This window comes from Sphaeramia orbicularis, chromosome 5 (assembly GCF_902148855.1).
Source record: "Sphaeramia orbicularis chromosome 5, fSphaOr1.1, whole genome shotgun sequence".
In the NCBI taxonomy this organism is placed as follows: domain Eukaryota; kingdom Metazoa; phylum Chordata; class Actinopteri; order Kurtiformes; family Apogonidae; genus Sphaeramia; species Sphaeramia orbicularis.
The window spans coordinates 59,271,101-59,284,209 of record NC_043961.1 but is presented as its reverse complement, the minus strand read 5'-3'; the positions used below and the strand labels follow the sequence as shown (position 1 = coordinate 59,284,209).

At 35.6% G+C, this 13,109-nt stretch overlaps 1 pseudogene; it reads left to right on the top strand.

The window, feature by feature from the left end:
* The window catches only part of LOC115419774 (metabotropic glutamate receptor 7-like), a 598,752-nt pseudogene that overhangs the window by 325,158 nt on the left and 260,485 nt on the right, over nucleotides 1-13,109 (top strand).

Below are 13,109 nucleotides of genomic sequence, written 5' to 3'. Positions count from 1 at the left end.
TACAGGAAAAATCTGTAAAATAAACAGTGAAAATTCTGTTAAATTACAGATTTTTTTTACAGTTTACATGACCATACACGTCTGCAGGGTGTGAGTTGTTGGGGGCGTGGGAGAGATCAACCACCCCCTCTGGTTTTTAAATCCCTACTTCTGCTCAATGAATTTCATCCTTGGGGGGGAGGATAGATAGATAGATAGATAGATAGATAGATAGATAGATAGATAGATAGATAGATAGATAGATAGATAGATAGATAGATAGATAGATAGATAGATAGATAGATAGATAGATAGATAGATAGATAGATAGATAGATAGATAGATAGATAGATAGTTCATCCTGTAAAAAAATAAAAAATGTAACAAGTGTTCAGAGAACGCAAACCACCCTGAACGGTGTGCATGTGTGGATCGACTATTTCTGTTTAAATTCAACAGTTTCCAGGTTGTTCCATTCAGCAGAAAAAGTTGAAGCTTGGTCCCAGTCATGTGTCTGTCAAATTATATTCAATTCCAATCAATATTTGTTGAGTTCTAATTTTAAATGTGTGGTAAATGGGATTTTCACTGTTAAATGTAAATGTCCACAGAGTCCACATTCCACAGTGGATGTGGACAATTATGTGTCAGATACAAGATATTGTTCTAAGCTACAGGTGGATCAAAGTGGAGGCTAATGGGAGTCATTTTGAATTTTTGATGAATTTTGGAAAATATCTCAATGATGACAGATAGGAAAATTGTAGATGTTGTGACCTTGCTGTGACCTTGAACTTTGGCCTACTTGGCCCAAAATTGAATGGGTTGGTCCCAGGGCCTAGGCCTATCTGTGGGGAAGATTTGGGAAAGATGGGTGGAAGAGTTTTCTTGTAAAGTTGCTAACAAACAAACAAACAAACAAACAAACAAACAAACAAGAAAAGCACTCGGAGAGCGCAGACCTGCGCCAAGGCAGATCAATGGTCCCTGTGACCCCCCCACCCCCACCCCTGATCACCACCAAAATTGATTCATTTCTTCCTTGTGCCAGTATCAACATTTCCTGAAAATTTCATAAAAATCTGTCCATAACTTTTTGAGTTATCTTGCTAACAAACAAACAAACATGCACACACGCAAACGCACAGTGATCCCAATAGCTCCTGGTGGAGGTCATAATAAATAAATCAGATGTGAATTCTGAGACACTGGGAAAAAATGGTTGGAGTCCCAGTTGCATCCAGGTTAATGGAGTTTATTGACTGAAGACAACTCTACAAAACTGTACAGTTCATATAAAAAAAGAAATGGGTGAGGTTTATTGAAACTAGCTCCATCTCAGGTTAGAAGTGTCTCAGCTATTTTCCTCACACACAAAAGTCTCGGTGGCTTCATAAAATGTCAGACAGAAGACAGAGTAAAGCGAAAGTGTGCTGCATTCTTTCAATTACGCTCTCTTTTACTGCCACTCGCAACCTTTTCATCTTATTTTCAGATTTTGCCTTTTAAAAGCTTTGGGAAAGTAAAGATCCTGTCACATTTTTTGTAATTCTCTGCTGCCTTTTTGTTTGTGTCGTTGCAGGTGGTATTTGTATAGCGCAGTCCTTGAAGATCCCACATGACCACAAACCCTCGGACTTTGATAAAATCATTCGTCTGCTTCTGGAGACTCGGTACGCCAGGGCGGTCATCTTGTTCGCCTCCGATGAGGACATCAGGTAAATAATTAAAAACATTCATCATCCACTCTGGTTGTGTGCATTTAACCCTTTCATGCATGAATTATAAGGACTTTAGTCAAGATTTTTTTGTTCTTGAGTGGTTTTATTCCCCTTTAAGCATGAAAAAGAAATAGCGATCTAGTTTTTTTTTTTTTTTTTTTTCATGGAGTTGCAAGAATGAATTAAATGAAAGATGAAGTAATTTTTGAAGTAAAGGAACATGTGTTTAAAACCCAATATCAGAAAGTGAGATGAAAACGATGAAATAAAAACTTTTTAATGCTGCTAATCTGATGCTTTCTCACATATTCTAATGCTAGTTATTGCTCACTTCATGGAGATAATATGCAAAAAAAAAAAAACTTTTTGTTTGACAAATAACTACTGATTTACACTAAAACATGTCAGTGCAGGTTCATCAAGAACAGCAAAGTAACAGTAATGGTATGAATTGCATGTTATACGATGATGCATAAGCGTCCACTGTGTCAGCTGATATGGAACTAAAAAAACTAAATCCATGAATATACAAGAGAACAGCTGTAGAACAACTGTCCACTGGAGTGACCACTATGCATGAAAGGGTTAAAAATACACAGTAGTTCTGTAGTAAATGCATTAAATAACTGTGATGAACTTTTTTTGGTATGGTTGTTCTATGTCTTTTAATCTATTCTTGTATTTTATTCTTTTATTTTGGTTTTTATTCATTCTTTTTTACAGCACTTTGGTCCACTGTGGTTGTTTTAAAGCAGAGGAGTCAAACATGCGGCCCGGGGGCCAAATCCGGCCCCCCAAAGGGTCCAGGCTGGCCCCTGGGTTGAATTTGTGAAATCCAAAAATTAAACTGAAGATATGAATCATTTTAGTTCAGCTTCCACCAAGGTTATTATCGTTAACAAAAACTAACGAAATGACGAAAACTGGAATTGAAACAAACATTTTCATTAACTGAAATAAATAAAAACTGTAATTAAAAGAAAAAAAAAACATAACTAAATCAAACTGTATTGTGTGTTTACAAAACTAACTAAAACGGATAAAAATTATGGATTAAATTCCCTTCGTTTTCATCTTTGTCCGTGTTGGATTGATACGAAAGTGATTTATTTCGCAGTTTTAGCTAGCGGTACCATATGGTACTTGACAGTCCGTCACTTGTGTTCCCTTGTGGTTTCCAGTCGTCTTCTGGTCTCCACTCTACCTGGAAACATGGAGACTAAAGTTGGGAGAAAGCAGCAGAGTCCTGTCTGGGATTTATTTGAATACGACGACAGAGAAGAAGAGAAAAGAGATGACAAAACTAAAATTAATACTAAAACTAAGCATTTAGAAAAAAAAAGAAAACTAATAGAAACTAGCAAACCTGCTCTACAAACAAATTAAAACGAACTGAATTAGAGAAAAAAAAAAGTCAAAACTAAATAAAACTAAACTAGAATGATAAATCCAAAACTATTCTAACCTTGGGTTCCACATACAGACCAGTTTAATCTCCGGTGGGTCAGATCAGTAAAATACTATCATAATTTTCATGTCATTTTACTGTATTTACACTCAAACAAACTATCATTTCACAAAAACGTGAATAACCTGAACACATATGAACATTCTGAAATGTCTTCAGTCCAAGTTTACCAATATTCTGCCTGTTATTAATCCTAAAATGCCAAACGTATCATATTTATCTATAGTAATATCTATATATAGTAATGATTTGTTTTAATCTGTTTATTTCTTTGTATTTTATGGATTGTTTGTTTTATCTTGTTTGTACAGTGTCCTTGGGTGTCTTGAAAGGCGCTTATAAATAAAATGTATTATTATTATCATTATTATTATTATTATTTGATACATGAGTTTTGAAGCCCTCTATATGATCAGTGTGATATTTTCTTTCTTGAAAAACCTGATGTATACAATTAGATACATACAATACACAGATAATCCACCAGGGGGAGGAATTCATCTGTAAGTTTAACAGAATTTTCACTGTTTATTTTACAGAGTTTTTTTTTTTTTTTTTTTTTTTTTTTACAGATTTTTCCTGTATTTTTAAGATACAGGAAAATATCAATGAAATGACAAAAACAGACTGTGATTTTACATGTCAAATGTAAAATAACATGAAAAAACTGTAACTGTGAATAACCGTAACATTTCCATTTTTTAAAATAATTTTTTTTCTTTATTCACAGAAAAATACAGTTAAAATACATTTGCAAATGTATCATAATTTCACAGATATTTATTTTCTATTCATGAGATTAAACTGTTAATAAAATGTTTGATACTGTAAAAAAAAAAAAAAAAAAAAAAAGAGAGATAAAATTACTGACAATTAACCGTAAAAGAAGTATTTGTTCTGTAAGTTTAACAAGACTTGTTTGTGAATTGACAAATATCTTGTGTAATTACAGGAGGTTTCACAACAAAAATGTTGAATAAATGTATTTTGTGAATGTATAACATGTATAAGCACTGATAAACTGTCCAAATACAGTTTTTATCAGTGGATTGGACAACTGAGTCTCACTGAAAATTATTTATATATATATTTATAGGTAATTTAATTGTTTTAATACATGTAAATATTCTTTATTAAACGTTAAAAAGCAAAAAAAAAAAAAAAAAAAAGCAAAATCTCATGTTAAGTTAGGGGAAAGACTGTATTTTAATTATGGAAAATTACTGTATTTTTATGAGATGGTTGTTTTCCGTTATTTAACAGTATTTTTTCGGCACCCCTACTGCTGGAATAATACTGTTTTTTTACTGTGTTTTTTTTTTTTTTTTTACAGTGTGTCATTGATCCAACTCCATGGGTTTTACTGGTGAATCAATGTTGTAGAAGGTGATGGCGTTTCCATGGTAACTACGGAGCCTGTGAACGTCCAAATGGGTCATATCTGATGACTATGAAAAGATGAAGAACTGTATTTAAAACCAATTATTTCCATGTATTGATAGGATTAGTGGATCATCAGGTATTAAACAGTTTAGATCAGTGGATGGATGTGGTCGCTGGTGGATTTTTGGGTCTTTCTGAACTAAACTGAGTTTGACATCCCTGGTTTAAAGTGCGTTATAAATAAAGTTGGATTGGATTTCACCTGTGCAGCAGTGATGCACAGACCAACTCTGACACCACCTGAGTCTATAAACAAGCACAAATCAATCACCCTCCACCGACCTGAACACATTACGTTGTCAGATTTACAGACGTGTACCCGATCACACCCCAGGGATCTCATCTTCTCTTCACGTTTGGGGACACCTGTGTTATTTGGAAGGCTGCGGTGCAAACAGACCTGCTGACAACAGCGACGGTAGCTCCATGCATCACAGTGAAAAACTTATTTGTTCGGCGTCTTTCATCAGTTAACCACCAACCCGAGTTGTTTCGGGGGTTTATTTATGTACTTTTTTGCGTGCTTCAGTATTTTAAGTGTAACTTGACCGCTGTGCAGGTGTGAATGTGGTGCATGAGTACTTCAGGGACATCGGGATAACAGTAAATCACAAGACACTTTCACAGAACCGCAGAACCGTATGAGGCTTACACTGTAAAAAAAAAAAAAAAAAAAAAAAAGTAAAAAAACAGTATTATTCCGGCAGCAGGGGTACCAAAAAATACTGTTAAATACCGGAAAATAACCATCTCATAAAAATACGGTAATTTTCTGTAATCAAAATACAGTTTTTTGCCCTAACTTAACATGAGATTTTGCTTTTTTTTTTTTTAACTTTTTAATGTTTAATAAAGAATATTTACATGTATTAAAACAATCAAATTACATATATATATATATATATATATATATATATATATATATATATATATATATATATATATATATATATATATATATATATATATATGTAACTTTCAGTGAGACTAAGTTGCACAATCCACTGATAAAAACTGTATTTGGACAGTTTATCAGTGCTTATACATGTTATACATTGACAAAAATAAATTTATTCAACATTTTTGTAGTGAAACCTCTCGTAATTACACAAGATATTTGTCAATTAACAAACAAGTCTTGTTAAACTTACAGAACAAATACTTCTTTAATGGTTAATTGTCAGTAATTTTATCTCATTTTATTTGTTCTTTTTTTTTTTTTTTTTTTACAGTATTAAACTTTAAATTAACAGTTTCATCTCATGAATAGAAAATAAATTCTTGTGACATTACAATACATTTGCAAATGTATTTTAACTGTATTTTTCTGTCAAAAAAAGAATTTCTTTTAAGAAGTGGAAATCTTTTTTGATTATTCACAGTTACAGATTTTTCATGTTATTTTACATTTGACATGTAAAATCACAGTCTAGTTTTGTCATTTCATTGATATTTTCCTGTATCTTAAAAATACAGGATAAATCTATAAAATAAACAGTGAAAATTCTGTTAAATTACAGATTTGTTTTACAGTGTACATTGGGTTTTTGTATGGAATATTTTACTGCTTTTTCTTGCAATCCTAGAGTCTTTTTACACAGAGATCTAAAGCCCTAAAGCAGTGTTTTTCAACCTTAGGGTCGGGATCCCACGTGGGGTCGCCTGAAATTTTTAGTAATTGAAAAAAAAAAAAAAAAAAAAAAAACTTACGAACAAAATAAATGGTGAGTTGACAGAGACAATCATAATACATAACAGACATGACAAACTGTGAGTGTGAAACTGTAGCACTGTGGTTCTGTTTATCTGTCAAATGTTCATTGTGGTCAGTTTCAGATGCTGCAGCTCTTTCATAATTCATAGTTTGAGTTCTTGTTTGTTCAGTATTAATTGTCAGCCTTGTAAACCCAAGTTGGACTAATTCCTTTGTGCAGTAATCTACACCTGGATATTCTGCCTCCGTCTGTAATAATATACATTATACAGACTAAATGTCATCTAAAATTAATGTTTATTTGCAACATAGTATAGCAAACTATTACATGATCAAAAACAAATGAATTTTGGCAAAAAAAAATTTCTTCGTTTTGAATGTCTGAGGTCGCCACAAATTTGTGTTGTTAAAATGGGGTCACGAAACAAAAAATGTTGGAAACCACTGTGTTAGACGTATCAATAAATAGGAAATAAATCAGTGTAGCCCATGGGTCGGCAGCGTTTGCTATCTCAAGAGCCGTTTTTAGACAGAAAAAAAAAAACAAACAAAAAACAGTTTGGAGCCAAAAAATATGTCCTTAAAATTACTTTATTATAGATAGACTAAAATTATGGAAATTATGGAATGGACCTCAAGATGCATTTAAGTTATTCACTCCTTTGGTGAAGTAAAAAAAAACAAAAAAACAAGTGCCTGAAGTTTAAAATTATTCAGAATTATTGAATTGAGATGGTAGATATGTTTTTGTTGTTGTTGATTTTTTTTTTTTTTTTAATATTATGGTGTGAATGCTCGATGCTATACACATTTAAGTTGATGTAACCAGTGTATTAGGTGAAAAGGATAGGCAAAAAAGTAAGCTTTTGCTTCTAGCCTATTCCTTTTTTGGTTTTAATGTTTATTACGATTAATGTACTAAGTGCAACGATTGATGTACAAACCAAAAATACATTCATTCATTCATTCATTCATTCATTCATTAAATGTCCTCTAAAATTAACATTTATTTGCAACAGTATAGCAAACTATTACATGATCAAAAACAAATTAACCCTTTCATGCATACTGGTCACTGCAGCGGACAGTTCTTCTCCAGCTGTTCTCTTGTATATTCATGGATTTTGTTGTTTTAGTTCCATATCAGCCGACAGAGTGGACACTTATGCATCATCCCAAACAGTGAGATTCATACCATTACTCTAACTTTGTTGTTCTAGATAAAACGTTGTTGTTCTAGATAAACCTAATCTGCAGTAACATGTGTAAGTGTAAATCAATTGCTAATTATTAGGTTATTCGACCGTAATTAACAGTTTTCTTGAACAAAAAGTTGTTTTTTTTGCATAGTATCTCCATGAATTGAGTAACAACTAGCATTAGAGTATGTTAAAATGTGAGAAAATGACATTGGCGGCATTAAAAACGTTCTTATTTCATATTTTCACACAGTATATCACTTTCTGATGATGGGTTTTAACCCTTTCATGCATAGTGGTCACTACAGTGGACAGCTATTCAAAGGTATTCTCTTGTATATTTATAGATTTTGTTGTTTTAGTTCCATATCAGCAAACACAGAGGACACTTATGAATCATCCCATTCACTGTAATTCATACCATTACTGTAAGTTTGCTGTTCTAGATAAATCTGATCTGCAGTTACACGTTTGACATTTAAAAAATTAAAAAAAAAAAAAAAAGGTAATTGTTATTAGACTGTAATTAACAATTTCTTCTTTTTTTTTTTTTTAAACAAAAAGGCTGTTAAAATGTGAGAAAACATCTGAATAGCAGCATTAAACATGTTTTATTTAATAATTTTCACACAGTATATCAGTAAATACATGTTTCTTTGCTTCTAAAATTGAACGAATGGTGTCCAGCTGAGTGAACATTTTTGTCACTCCATGAAAAATAGGTTCATAATTTTCTTTTTTTTTTTCATGAGTAAAAAGGAATAAAAAGACTCAGGAAAAAAAAAATCTCCAATAATGTTCTCATAATTCATGCATGAAAGGGTTAAATACATGTATCTTTGCTTCAAATATTAAACGCATGGTGTCCAGCTGAGTGGACATTTTTGTAACTTCATGAAAAACAGGGTAAAAAAAAATTGAATTGCATTGTTTTTTTCATGCTTAAAGAGGAAAAAAAAACTCACTCAAGAAAAAAATATTGACTAAAGTTCTCTTAATTGATGCATGAAAGGGTTAAATGTCATCTAAAATTAACATTTATTTGCAACATAGTATAGTGAACTATTATCTGATCCAAAAAATAATAATTTTAGCAATTAAAAAAAAAAACAGTCTCCGTTTTGAATGTCTGGGGTCACCAGAAATGTCTGATGTTAAAATGGAGTCATGAGCCAAAAAAGGTTGGAAACCACTGATTCAAATCCTCTTAAAACTACCAGAGTTACCAGGCAAAAAGTATTTTTCTGCAGCCTGTGTTGTTGTGTCACTGTGGTGTTTTATTACATTATTTCAGGTTCAAACCAACAAACAAATGAACCAATGGAGACAGTGATTTTACGAGGCAGATTCACGGTGCTCCTGTGGTTCAGAATAGGGCCATAAAAACACTTCCACCCGTTAGAAAAATGAACACGGTTTGGAAGAATCTGACTGGAGGACAGGTAAAGTACACACTTAGGATCCGAGGCCAATACTTAGATTTTTTTATACAAATTCAATGATGTGGAGTTGTAGTAAAACAAAAATAAAGTATGTCATGAAGTGGTTGGAAGGCTCAAAAACATCAACATTTCAAACGTCTCTTTTCACCCACAAAATGCTGATTTTTACATATTTCTCCATGTGTTTTTTTTTTTTTTTTTTCCACTAGTGTTGTTGTGTTTCAGTAACCCATAAAGACCCAAACATCCACTGGTGACCAAAACCATCTATTCATCTAAAACACAGGTGCCAAACATGCGGCCCGGGGCCCAAAACCGGCCCGCCAACAGTTCCAGTCCAGCCCGTGGGATGAATTTGCAAAGAGCAAGTTAGGGCATCAAACTCAAAAATAATATCATAATAACCTATAAATAATGACAACATCATTTTTTTCCTTTGATGTAGTGCAAAAAACATTAAATTATGAAAATGTTTACATGAACAAACAATAAAACATGAATAACCTGAACAAATATGAACAACCTGAAATGTCTAAAGAAAATGAAGTGCAATTTTAACAATATTCTGCCTGTTACCGAATGTTTTGTGTCTTTGTAGATCTGATCTATAAGGCATATGTATAAATGATAAGTCGAGGCATAATATTGATAAAATTGTACTTATATTTCTTAACAAATTTCATTTTTTTCAGGTTATTCACATCCTTTTTGTTTGGATAATTTGTAAATGGAAATATTGGCATAACTGAATGTTATTTTTTGCACTAAAACAATTTGGAGTTGTCATTATTTTTTGGCGATCATGCTGTTATTTTACTGGTCCGGCCCACTTCAGATTGAATTGGGCTGAATGTGGGTGTGGCCCCCGGAAGAAAATGAATTTGACACCCCTATTCTAAAATATCTAATAGTGAAATCATTTATCCTGTCAATACGTGTAAATAACTGGTGTAAAATACAGTAGGAAAATACCTGATTTTTGTGGAAAAAAATACCAAATAATGAAGATAATATTACACTATATGGTGATAAATCATATAAGAAATGTTAAATATGGAGAAAAATCAATTTGGGAACTGCTACAAAAGGAGGGATGGGAATTGAGAACCAGTTCTTTTTGAGAACTGGTTCCCAGTAGCTCGATTCCTTAGAATCGTTTGCCTGCCTGCTTAACGATTCTGCTTATCGATTCCACCTTCGTTGTGCATGCGCAATGACGTCACACGTATGCCGCATTGTTTTGGTCAGAACGTAGCCAACATGGTGTTGAGGCAGAAACGGTCTAAAAAGACGACACCAGGTCCAAACAGACCACACCAGGTCCAAACAGACCACACCAGGTCCAAACAGACCACACCAGGTCCAAACAGAACACACCAGGTCCACACAGACCACACCAGGTCCAAACAGACCCCACCAGGTCCAAACAGACCACACCAGGTCCAAACAGACCCCACCAGGTCCAAACAGACCACACCAGGTCCACACAGACCACACCAGGTCCAAACAGACCACACCAGGTCCAAACAGAACACACCAGGTCCAAACAGAACACACCAGGTCCAAACAGACCACACCAGGTCCAAACAGACCACACCAGGTCCAAACAGAACACACCAGGTCCACACAGACCACACCAGGTCCACTGGAACACTGTCAAAGCTTCCATGTCTTCTAAAAGTGGAATCCCTCCAATATCCTCAAACATTTGTCCACAGCATGTGAATCATTTACAGGAATGTCACATATTTGATACGCTACTTTGCGACGCTTGTGCGCTAGCGGCAGAGTGAACACCGGGCCCAGCTCAGGTTCCGGTGTGGGCAACAAATGTCGAACCCAAATACAAGTGTCCGAAGGTAGGGGAAAGGAAATGAGGTGCCCAACAACAGGAGACGAGCAGAGTCGAACTGGTTTGATGTAGTGGACATGCGGCAATAGAGGAATTAATAAAGAGTCTTTAGTTTCACTTTCACTGTCCCCCCCCCCCCCCCCGAACCGGCCCGGCGTCATCTGTTCTTATTATTTGTACATACTGTATATGTTATATTTTCTGTGCAGAGATGGAAATATAAAAGACAATTAATGCAAACACACCCATTTGTACTCTTGTATTCCCTCACCCAATAAGAATCAATAAGAGAATCGATAAGGAATCGGATCGATAAGCAAAATTGATAATGGAATCAGAATCGTTAAATTCTTAACGATTCCCATCCCTATAGAAAAGTACCACTGGGTCTTTATGGGTTAACATGATTTTTTTATGTGAACATGTGATTTACAGCTCATTCTTATTAGATATTGTACATCAGTCCCTGAACATCAACGCTGGCACATGTCAGAGTCTGAAAGTCAGGTTAACCCTTAAAGACTCAAACAGCAACTAGTGACCAGTACCTGCTGATCCACTAACACCTGACATTTGTTGAATGAAATCTGGCAAAAAACATCAGAAAACTAGAAAATCACAGACCTCCGCCAAGGCAGATCAGCCCCCCCCCCATACCATCAAATGTTCAGTTGTTGGTTGTATGCGACAGAGCAGCACAGTTGACAACCTGGAGGGGGCGGGGCCTGAAGTGTCTCCTGTGCATTTAAAGGGCCAGCGCTCCAAACCACCTTTCTGGTGTCATTACTCAGAAATAGGGTTGAAGATGGAGCTGTGGAGTTGAATGAATGAAGAATTCAGACCCAAGCAGAGCATTTACAGTTTATGGAGACCACAGGGAAATGTTGGAAAATGAAGAATTCCATTTAAAAAAGCAAAATATCACTCCTTTAAGTCGGCTTCCATGTTTAATGATGCATTTAAATGCATCGGTAGAGTTTCCTGGAAGACGTTTTCAAGATGAATCCCTAATTCATATATTCCTCATCTTTCTCACTGTCTGTGAATGAATCTGCAATCCACAACACTGTGCAATGGTATTTCAATCCCAAACACAGAATGTTTTCCAAGAATCTTGACATAATTTTTCCTTGTGTTTTTTCTGGTATCAAAAATAAAACTGTTTCATATTTCCATGCTTCCATTTTCTACCCATATTCATGTTGTGTAAAATGTCTAATTTACCGAAACATGTTCCGGAACAGGCTGTATATGTGACTTAATGACGTGTCTTTGCTTCCAGGGGTATCCTGAACGCCAGTAAAAGAGCGGACCAGGTCGGACATTTTATGTGGATCGGTTCGGATAGTTGGGGAGCGAAGAACAGCCCCATCAACCAGTTAGAGGACGCCGCGGTGGGGGCTATCACCATACTGCCGAAGAGAGCTACCATCAGCGGTAGGTTCAGTACATTTAAAGGTGCAGTCTGTAGGAATTCTGTTCTCAGTCATTATAAAATGGCCCTGACTGTCACCAGACATTAAGGAATCCTGGTCATTTCAAATCCTGATCTCAGTGACAGTAGTAGTCCAGACAGAATATGTGCAGTTGAAAAGCTCAGTGTCAGCCCCAAAATTATGTTTATGTTGTCATTGTGTGTTTTGGTCTGAGGCTCCGCCCATCACCTGTCTGCCAATCACAGAGTCAGTACCTTTGTTCATCCAGGTTGGCAGTTCCACTGAGCTGCAGCTGAACATTTCTGATCACTAATGTCTGACCTGAATAAACCTAAAAGGACTCTGATTATTCCCAAATACATTGTGATAAAGGGAGAAACAAAACAAGGACATGTATAGGAGATGATTTAGAAACATGGAGACGACTGAAAGAGGAGAAGGATTTGAAAACCGACGCCGGCTGTGCCTTAGTTTGACCACCGCTAAGAACCACTGAGAGCCGGGACCGGCGGTCTGCAGCCAGTCCCAGACCATCGGTGTCTTCTCCCGGGGCCGGGCTGTGGTCTCTTTTCCTGGCCCTGGTGAACAGACTGCCGGTCCAGGACTGGTGAAGAGACCGGGTACCGCTGTAGGACTTGTCTCTGTCAGTGGTAGCTCCTTGTAGTTCAGTGTTTTTTGTGAAAGTGACCTCTTCATGTAGCGGTGTGTAATCCGAAGGGGGGGGGGGGGGGGGGGGGGGGGGGGGGTTCAGTAGTCCGGTGTCTGTGGTTCGGTCGGGGGGGGTATGGTAGCGATCTGTGTTGCTTATACTTCACAGAAGTAAAAGGTAAACTTGCGGCTCATTTCCCTTTTCCC